Below are 10,681 nucleotides of genomic sequence, written 5' to 3'. Positions count from 1 at the left end.
GCACATGGTCTCCACGGATCTCCGGCTTACTCAAAATCTCAGGTCATCTACGGCAACTCGTTGACTCACTCAACTACGTCCGGTCACCCACAACAACTTATTGGCTCTAGTCCCGTCCTTCACGGCAACGCATTAATTCACACGATCACACTTAATCATGACGGTAACTCATTTAATTCGTCCGGTCACATCACATGTAATCCTGTATTCCTCCGATAAAAGGAAAACTTCTTCCTTTTTAAAAGGGAATTTTCTTGATTCTGACTCGGAGACCCTCGCATGCAATATCTCTTTTTCTCCACTAAAGCCCCTCTCTGACTTAAGGATCGGAGGGCCGGCGCCGGAAGATCCGGCCACCGGCTTTTTGCAGATCATCCGGAGGACGCATTCCGCCGACGCACCATCCGCACCAGAGCTCCACCTTCTTAGCTAGTGATCACCTTCGGATCCAATTTCCAGCAATAGGTATCATTACGAATATTGGGACAGAATGGTCTCTCCCTTGTCCCAATATCCCGATCGACATGCCTTGAACATTCCTTTTCTAAGTGTCGGGACGGAGCGAGACAATGTTCTGTCTCGTTCCACGGGAAAATTCGGACAACCCCATTCCAAAAGATTTAAAAGCTTGCTTCCAAGGCTCAAGAAAGACCACCGTTGGGATAGAAGATGGAAGAACATGCAGTCCCTTTCGCCTACAACCACAGCCTTGACTCCCCGTCTTGTGCACTCACCCAACTCTCTCATCTCCACCTGGGCTTCACTCCCTGTTTCTGTTTTAGTTCCCTCCCTCTCTATATAGAGGGCATTCCCTCTCACCCCTCCTCGATTTTTTGCCATAGCCGCTGCTCTATCCTTCCCCGAATCATTTTAGCCATGGGTCAGAGTAAGTAGCTCACCATTTTCTGATAGTTCTTCTTGATTTCGTTTCCATTTATCTTCAATTGATGCTATGATCTTTCTTGAAAGCGATGAAAGGTTAGAGTGTGTCGGCTCTCTGATCTAATCAACCAGATTTGATATTTGTTGTTGCTTGTTTCGATATAGTTTTATAATTCGTTGGGATGATTTATCTTTATGATCTTTTGAGTTGAATCTGTTTACATGAAATCAAGTATGTGTTGAGATCTTCTAGTTTCTACTCGCTATGGTTAAAGATTCCTTTAAGCCTAAAATTGTTATTTTCGGGTTATTTTTTTCTTTTTTGGATCTGAATCTCTCTTTGGTCTAATTTTGTTGTCTTATTGTAGTCTTTGAGTTTCCTTAACATCTTTTAGGTATTATGTCCTGTTATTACATGGTTGTTTTGTATTTTAAGATTCTTCTAACATGGTATCTTGCACTATTACTGTAACATGTGTGGTCTGTCAAAACAACTTAGATTGTGAGTGTGAGATTTGTTCATAGAAATAATTGTGATTTATTAATAAGAATGGAACAGTATTTATTATTTATTAACAAGAATGGAACGGTATTATTTCTGATAGTGTATTTTTTTGATGCTGTGGTTCTTGTTCAGATCTAGAGATCTGGCGATTCTCTGCTGGTCTAGATGATGGGGATTGGTGAATGGATAGTATGAAGCTCCAGATGATCATGATAAATGGAGGTGACATTTTTGGTGAAATGGAGGTGAAATGGAGGTGACATTTTTGGTGCATTTGCTTTCATCTGGTGATCATGATTGCGAATTGCTTAAATCCTAGCTCCAGATGTTCTTGTATGGTGAAGTCATTGCTCTGAGTGTTTATGTACAAAATATGAAGCTCCACGCGTTATTTGAGTAATGTACAAAATTCACAATTACTATCTTATGAAGACCTTTAATCCAAATATACAGATGGATAAATTAGAATGTTAACATATTTGACCTGTGGTAGATGACTAAGTTATCCATGTATGAAATTGTCTAATTGTGCATGTATATTGTTCTTATGTATGATATTTTATTCAAACCTGCATTTCTATTTTTCAATGTTGTTGCTAATAAGTTTTATCTGAATGTGATTTGCAATGAAGATGCGCACCAACTCAAAAATGGCAGGGTCAAGGAGGAGCACTGTGAAGTCTGAGAAAGAAAAGAACACGCTGAGCTCGAGGAGAAGAAAAGCACTTTCAATTAGCCCCAAGAATATGGCCAATAGAAGATACTACTTCAAGCACTTTATGGACCTCTCAGGCCCTATTTGGGAGAGCTGTTGGCAATAGAGCTGTTGGAAGTAGAGCTGTTCGAAGTAGAGCTGTTGGAAGTAGCGCTTTTATAAAAAGCTATTTGCTGTTTGGTAACTACATTTCTAAAGTGCTGTGGCGCTTTAACATTTGTTTGATAAACAAACTGAGAAAGGGTGGTTCTATATACACCCCCCTATTGCTAAGGACACCCCCCAAAAACCAAAAAAAAAATACCCAAACTAACCTTTAGTGTAATTACCATATTGCCCTTGAAATTTTCTCAGTACACCCCCCCTTCCTCCTCCTCCGTTTCGTTTTGAAAAGAAAAAAAAAAAACACCCCTCAAACCCCCCTTAAACCCCTCGATCCATTTACATCGTTTAGGCGATCTTTGAAGGAGATTTAAGCCCCATTCGAAGCATGGACAAGCAACTAGTGATTTGGGACGAAGAATCGGCCGCAAAGGTACGTGTTCCACCTTGTTTCGAAATTTTTTTTTTTTCACGGTTCGTGCTCCGTTCGGCACTGGATCGCCGAACAAAAGGCTTCTGTTCGGCTGAACAGTGCCGAACAGAAGCCTTCTGTTCGGCAACCCTCAACCGAACAGAAGCCTTCTGTTCGGCTGCACAGTGCCGAACAGAAGGCTTCTGTCCGGCACTGTGCAGCCGAACAGACTGTCCGGCTCTGTGCAGCCGAACAGAAGCCTTCTGTTCGGCACTGTGCAGCCGAACAGAAGGCTTCTGGTGCCAAATCGCGTGCCGTGCTGAATTTTGTGCCGAACAGATCCTCTGATTCATTAATTCTTGGTGATAAATTATTTTATATGTAGGGCTATGCTACAACTGAATCGAGTATAATTGGATCAGAATTTGTACTGGATTACACAAGCGAATTTACAACTTACGAGGTATTATAATGTATTGTGCAATTTTGTATTAGTTTAGCGAGCTATTTTTACAACTATGTACTTACATAAATTGTTTAATGTATAGATCTTCAAGAGTAGAGAGGACTTGTGTAATTGGTGTCGTGAAGCTGGGAGGCGAAATGGTTTTGTTGTTGTAATCAAATCATCCGATGCAGGTACCATTTCTAAGAAACCCAGAATTACGTTAGGTTGTGAGAGGGGTGGGACGTACCGAACCAAGCCAGCAAAGCGAATAAAGACTGCCTGTGGGACAAAGAAGTGTGGATGCCCTTTTGCATTAAGAGGAAAGAAATTGGATACTGCGGATGATTGGATATTATTGGTCGTATGTGGAGTGCACAATCATCCCGCTGCAGAGAATCTGGAGGGGCACTCATATGCAGGGAGATTATCTGAGCAGGAGACGGAATTGTTAGTGGATATGTCGAAGAGTTTGGTTCGTCCAAAGGACATATTATCCACATTGAAGGAAAGAGATGCCCTCAATGTTACGACTATCAAGACTATCTACAATGTACGTCAACGGTTTAAGGTTGTAGAGAAAGCTGGGAGGTCTGAAATGCAACATCTATTAGGTAAATTATCAGAGGCTAAATATATTGAGTGGCATAGGAATTGTACTAATACGGATGTTGTGCATGACTTATTTTGGGCACACCCTGGCAGCATTGATTTGTTCCGTGCATTTCCCTGTGTGTTGATAATGGATTGCACGTACAAGACGAATAGGTATCGTCTTCCGCTCTTAGAGATTGTGGGGGTGACATCTACTGACATGACATTTTCAATTGCTTTTGTATACTTAAATTCTGAGCGGGAAGAAAGCTATACTTGGGCATTAGAGAGATTGCGCAGTGTCATAGCTGATGATGTTTTGCCTGAGTTGATTGTTACAGATAGAGACTTGGCTTTGATGAATGCAATTCATAGAGTATCTCCTACTGCTAGACATTTATTATGTAGATAGCATATTAGTAGGAATGTTTTGGCCAAGTGCAAAAAAATTTTCGAATTGAAGGAGAAATGGGATAAATTTATTATGAGTTGGAATGTACTAGTGCTGTCCTCCACGGAAGACGAGTATAATGATCGCTGGAGTGCACTGCAGAGAGAGTTCGGTACCTATCCAGATGCACTACAGTATGTGTCAGATACTTGGCTGAGCAAATACAAGGAAAGATTTGTTGCGGCGTGGACGGATACATGCAGGCACTACGGAAATGTGACGACAAATAGGTATCACAAATAAAGACTCATTTAATTTTAATTTGCCTCAATTGTTGTATCTAACTTTCATTTGTTTACTAGGGTCGAGAGTGCACATGCAAAGCTCAAAAAGCAGCTTGGATCAAGCCAAAGAAGTTTCGAGTCATCTTGGACTAGAATACATGGATTGATTGAGTTGCAGCACAGCTCCGTTAAAGCCTCATTGGAGAAGAGTTTATTGGTAGTGCAGCACAACTTCAAGCCAGCTGAATTCAAAGAGTTGCGAGGTTTCATATCTATAAGTGCGTTAAATCATGTCCTCGCCCAATCGAAACGAGCCAATTCAGTTGGGTTTGATGATTCAAATTGTGGGTGCGCTATTCGACGCACACATGGTATACCATGTGCTCACCAGATTGCTCCTGCTCGCCTGGCTCAGCACGTGGTCCTCCCACCGCTCCCAAAGCTGATCTATATAGGAGTAATGTATCCGGTACGAGCCTGCTGTGGAACCTCTGTTGGCTCGCGTAGGGGCTAGTGGCGCTCGAGGGATGGTCTGAATAAGACCAAACTGTCTAAGAACCCTTTCTGGATGATAGGGTTCTACGATATCAAGGCACTTGATGGAGCCACTAAAAAATGCGATATCAACATATGGGCGATCTCCTCGAAGCCGATGATGGGGATCCCAAATAACCTGCAAAACAAAAGGTCCATTTCAGTTTTATACTATATCGCATATTAAAAGTACTGACAAACACAAGCAAATGGTAATATGATACGTACCTCATCGATGCTCAAAAGGTCCAATGACTCACGTAGAACCACTAAATGGTCCATCGTGGTACGGGATGGAGTACCGGGCATCCAGCGGTGCACGCGGGGACTGGCATCAGTATACTCAAGCGACGGGTGAGGACTGAGTGCTGGAAAATGCTCATAAATCCATGCCTGCAGAAGCGTCATATAACCACTGATCTGTCTCACTGATGACCTCGACGCAATCCCCAACTGCCGATACAAATATGCTAAGGCAGCTGTACCCCAGGCATATGTGCTCACCCTATCCAGATCCCGCAGTAAACACAGATACGCTATAGGCACCCAGGTCCCACTCTTATCAGCAAAGAGTGTGCAGCCTAACAAAAATAACAAATAGGCTCGTGCTGCACACTCTATCCTCTGCTGGCTGTCTCTATCAGATACAGAGTGAAACTGAGTCCTCAGCCACTCCATCCTCACAGACTGACCGCGCGATGACAGTACCTCCTGACGCGCGTCTCCAGCTGACACCCCCAACAACTCTACAAGTAGCTCCTCAGCATCCCGATCACTCATCCTCTCAGGAGAAACTGCTACTGAGGCACCTGCGACAGGAATCCCTAAAATGGCGGATACATCATCCAACGTGATAGTGATCTCGCCAAATGGTATATGGAAGGTGTTCGTCTCGGGCTGCCATCTCTCTACGAAGCCCGAAATCAGAATCTTATCGGTGAATCGATAAGAGCACTACTAACTCTATGAGGCCCGACTGCCTCAATAGTGCTTTGAATCTGGTATTTGGTTGGTTTGAAGACCACCACTTCCATTCACCAACCTTGGCAGTATGGTTCATGCACTTTAGTGGAGCCCGTTCCTGTAATATAAATGTATAATTACTACTACTTTATAAAACATCAATAAACAAAATATAATGCTATAACAAATAAACAATACCTGTTGCCTCCAGATGGAAGCTGCTATATGCGTCCTGAAACTGATCAGGACGGACTCATCCTCTGGACCTCCTGGACATGGTCCAACGGACTCATCGTCTTCGCCCCTAGCGCGCATATCATCATGCTCTGACTCAAGAGAGGGTGATGGCATATGAGCAGGCTCGGGAGAAGCAATCCTAGCACGACGTCTCCTAGCTGACGCCGTAGGTCTAACTCTGGAGGGACCGGGATCCATGTCTGAAAATATAGAAATTCAATGTTAGGCTATATCAAAGAAAATAATTCAATTGCATACATAAATGATAAATGATAAAACAAGCCAAAAAAGAAACAAGTTACTTCTTGGAATCTACATGATTGGGTTTTGTGATAAATAATTCAATGTTACTTCAATTGCATACATAAATGATAATTCAAAAGTATACGACTCGTAAACTCAAGACATAACTCAATAATAGACTTTACCTAAAACTATGCCGCAGTTCTTAGTTTTTGTTTTTAGTTTTTGTTCGTTAACTAATGTTGTGGTTTTATTATTTGATAGAGCATTTGATATGAGATAATCATTCCAAGATCAAGAATGACATCGATGAAGGTAACAAGATCATCATATTTGGATGCACCATGTTAATGCTATATGATAATGATTCTAAATTATCCCTACTTCTCAAATTACTATCTAATCTAGTAATGAAAAACTTGTCCTTGATGTTGGGTATCCAATTCACCCTAAGGACGTGATCTAGGCTAAAATTTGGGAATAAAAATAATCCTTAGTTTAGCAACAGAAAAAAAAAAAAAAATTTGGATTCGGCCCCATGGGGACCAAGATACATTGGGTCGGCCCCATGGGGCCGAACCAATGTATTTTGGTCGGCCCCATGGGGCCGACCCAATTGCAGCGGGTCGGCCCCATGGGGCCGAACCGAAGGCACTGGTTCAAAGAACCAGTGCCGAACGATTTGGGGAGGCGGGGGGGGGGAGCTACCTCGAGGTGGTCGTGGAGGCGCCGGCGAGGTGCTCGTTGCTCGGGAGATGGCCGGGGAGGTGGTTCCGGGAGAAGCCGGCGAGGTGGTCGGAGATCGGGAGAATGCCGGCGACGAGAGGGAGAAGGGGGAACGGGGGGGTTTTGGGCGTTGGCGAGGTGCTTTGGGCGGAACAGTTCAAAGGGAGACGGAGGGGGTTTGGCCGCCGGCGAGGTGCTTGAGGCGAGGTTTTTTGGGCGGAAGGGAGAAGCCGGCGGGTGTTTTGGAGGGGAAGAGCGGGGTGGGGGGGGGTTGGGGGGTGTAGAGAGCAATTTAGGTGAGGGGGTGGGGAGGGTGGGGGGTAATTTAGGAATTTTTAATTTTTTAGGGGTGTCCTTAGCAAATGGGGGGGTGTAGAGAGTATTTAATTTTTTTTTAATTTTTGGGGGTGTCCTGAGCAATAGGGGGGGTGTATATAGAACCACCCACTGAGAAAGTACTTTTGTATGACAAAATGACCATAAAGGACATTACTAGTATTATACAATAGTGCATAATAAAATATAATATATATTAATACATAAATATATGATATAGTATAATATTAATGTAATATAATATTATATTATTATAATATAGTACTATAACATTGTATACTATAGGATAATAATTTAATATAATATTAAATTATTTAACATAACATAATATTATATTATATTATATTTATAGTATAATACAATAATAAATGTATAAAATATTATAATTATTAGTATAAATTAATTTTTCACTCTTTTGATGACCATTTATTTCTCTAACAAATTTTCTAGCTAGATGAAAAAATTAGTTAAATAATTACTAATATTTTTATTTATTTATTTATTCTTTCATTTATATACATATTTATTTTTTTTTCCTTTTTTTTCTTCCCTTTTTTTTCTTTCCTTTTTCTTCTTTTTCTTTCCCTTTCTTTTTTCTTCTCTTCTTCTCCTTCGTTCCTCTTTTTCCTTCTTCTCCTTTCTTCTCCCGCGAGGCCGGTGGCGCCGGAAGAGGGTCGGGCCGCGGCGGCCGCGGGAGGAGGCCCGGGAGGGGAGTGGGACGGCGGGCCGCGGGGGGAGGGGGGCTCGGGAGGAGGCCGGGACGGCGGGCCACGGCGACCGCAGGGGGAGGGGGCTCGGGAGGAGGCCGGGACGGCGGGCCACGGCGACCGCAGGGGGAGGGGGGCTTGGGAGGAGGCCGGGACGGCGGGCCGCGGCGACCACGGGGGGAGGGGGCTCGGGAGGGGGCCGAGACGGCGGGCCGCGGCGCCTGCCGGGGAGGCTGTTGGGAACCCGCCCATGCCGCTGATATTTCAAAAATTTTCAGATGGCAGCGGAATCGGCATGCACGGGTTCGACGTTCATCGCATGAACGCTTGTTTCGAGACCTTTCGTAATTAGGTAAGAATTAAAACTTTTAGAACTAATAGGAAGATCAAATCTTCACCTTGCGCGGGTAGATGATCACCGCGAATCTGAATTCGTGGTTTTGGAAGAGGGTTCGTTTGAAGCCGTTCAAACGTCCGGCCTCTACGGGTATCCACACGAAGTAGAGAACCGATCAAAGCTTTCTTGTCTTCCCGGGGTGCTAGCTCCCTTGCAAAGACTCCTTTGATGGCTGATCTCTTCTCTTTCTTTCAACTCTTGAAAGTGCTTGAGAGGAGGAAGAAGAAGAAGGAACTCAAGGAAGAAGAACACAGCTTCTGCAGCCTTCTTTCTTTTTCCTGCGTTGGAAGAAGGATTGGAGGAAGAGGAAGACGCCAACGCTTGGACCTTGCTCTTCCTTTGCTTGCGGCTGAACCAAGAGAGGAGAGGGGAGGGTGGCGGCAGCAAGAGGAGGATGGCTCCAATACCTAGGGCGCCGGCCTCATGGTGCTTCTTATAGCCATCAAGGGCTCCTCCAAAGTAGGAGCCCTAGATGGTTTTCCAAAGAAAGAAAAGGGGGGGTGCGCCGGCCCCTCTCTCTCCTTCAATCCGCACCATCCAAGATGAGAGGGGCTGATGCCCCTCTTACTTGGTTAACCTAATCCTCTTCCAAAGAGGATTAGGTGCCTCTCTCATGGTTTAATCCTAATCTAATTAGGATTGGCCAAATTGGGTTCAATCTATACTAGTCCTAATCCAATTAGGACTTGAATGAACCATGACTCAATTGAACTCTTCAATCCTAATCCAATTAGGAGTCATGTTGATTCATTAGATTAATAATTAATTTAGACTTAAGGAATCCTAATCCAATTAGGATTTGTTTAATTTTAGTCCTAATCCAATTAGGACTCTACTTGAATCCGAAGTCCTAATCCAATTAGGATTTCTAGGAATCCTACTCCAAGTAGGAATCCAATTTTTAATTCAAAACTCCTAATCTCATTAGGATTGAGGAATCCTATTCCAAGTAGGAATTCCAGTCCTAATCCAATTAGAACTCTAGGTATCCTACCCGAAGTAGGATTCTTGTTTCAAGTCCAATTAATTAATTCCTTTTTCCTTCTTCAACTTCTTATCAATCAAATTGATTTCTTGTGATTCCTAATCACGATTTCAACCATCGGATCGGTCAATACTTCTAGTGTGTGTGACCCCATAGGTTCTATTCTGACTGGTAGTGAGATATATTGTGATCTCTATCACTATATCATTGAAAACTCCTTTCAATGGGTTGGAACGATTCCAACTCAACTCATTAGGGTTTATCGATCATCAAGATAATCCCTATGAGTCCCACCATCCACCAGTGACACCTAGCAGCATGTAGTGGCTACCCAGTAGAATGGAATGATGAACCTCTAGGTGCAGTTAACATGTGATACAGTCCTACTATCGTGGATCCCTACAGGACGGAGGTCATGGACAACTCGTCAAACCCCATCGTCTGTCATATGTCAAGATTTATTCGACTCGAGTTCGATAGTGAAAAACTCTTTCTCCACTGTGCATACTGCCCCGGCCGAGGTCTTACGAACTCAGTCTTATAAATCACATAGGATCTCTCCTTATCTATCAAGGTCGATAGATTCCATATAGGTGCATACCCTACTCCTACAGTGAACTTACTGCAGCCAATCTACACTGCATGGACCCATATGGCTAGAGACCATGTATGTGTGCAGTCAAACTACAATAACCTCACTGTGAGTAGCCGAAGCGCCGCAGGTCAAAGGACCAGTCACACTACTGCAACATCAAGCAAGTCACTGACGAGTGGATAGACATCCAAGTGACTTCTTGTATTGGTCACGCTCAGTACCCTTGTTCTCTAACAAGCACCTGCACTATCACTTCAGTGTCCCTACACTGTGGACTCAAGTCTCGTCCATCCAGAAGGAGAGTGATCTGTGCACTGATCGGATCGATCACCGTCCTCGTGATGATCCTTTGATCAGGAGCATTTAGAAATTAATCACCAATGATACATGGCTCAAATTCTCAACTCTTGAGAATATGTATCATCATCTTATTAATTTCTTGGACGATTCATAGACACATAAACAATATGAATGAAAAAGATGCCTTTTATTTATTCAATAATAAATAGTCAAGTACAAAATTATGTCCCTAGAATCAACAATGTGTCAGCCAAATTGGCTTCTAGGGCATACATCTAACAATCTCCCACTTGCACTAAAGCCAATTGGTCATATATCTTAGGCCCAT

At 43.3% G+C, this 10,681-nt stretch overlaps 1 long non-coding RNA gene across 1 annotated transcript; it reads left to right on the top strand.

Moving 5' to 3' along the window:
* Window positions 1-539: 539 nt before the first annotated feature.
* On the top strand, window positions 540-2,245 carry LOC120105748. Its single transcript, XR_005508065.1, has 2 exons — window positions 540-886; window positions 1,520-2,245. It is a non-coding gene; the product is annotated as an uncharacterized LOC120105748 (long non-coding RNA).
* The last annotated feature ends 8,436 nt before the right edge of the window (window positions 2,246-10,681 follow it).

The sequence above is a fragment of the Phoenix dactylifera genome, unplaced genomic scaffold (assembly GCF_009389715.1).
Source record: "Phoenix dactylifera cultivar Barhee BC4 unplaced genomic scaffold, palm_55x_up_171113_PBpolish2nd_filt_p 000357F, whole genome shotgun sequence".
In the NCBI taxonomy this organism is placed as follows: Eukaryota; Viridiplantae; Streptophyta; class Magnoliopsida; order Arecales; family Arecaceae; genus Phoenix; species Phoenix dactylifera.
This window is presented reverse-complemented; position numbering and strand designations above follow the sequence as displayed.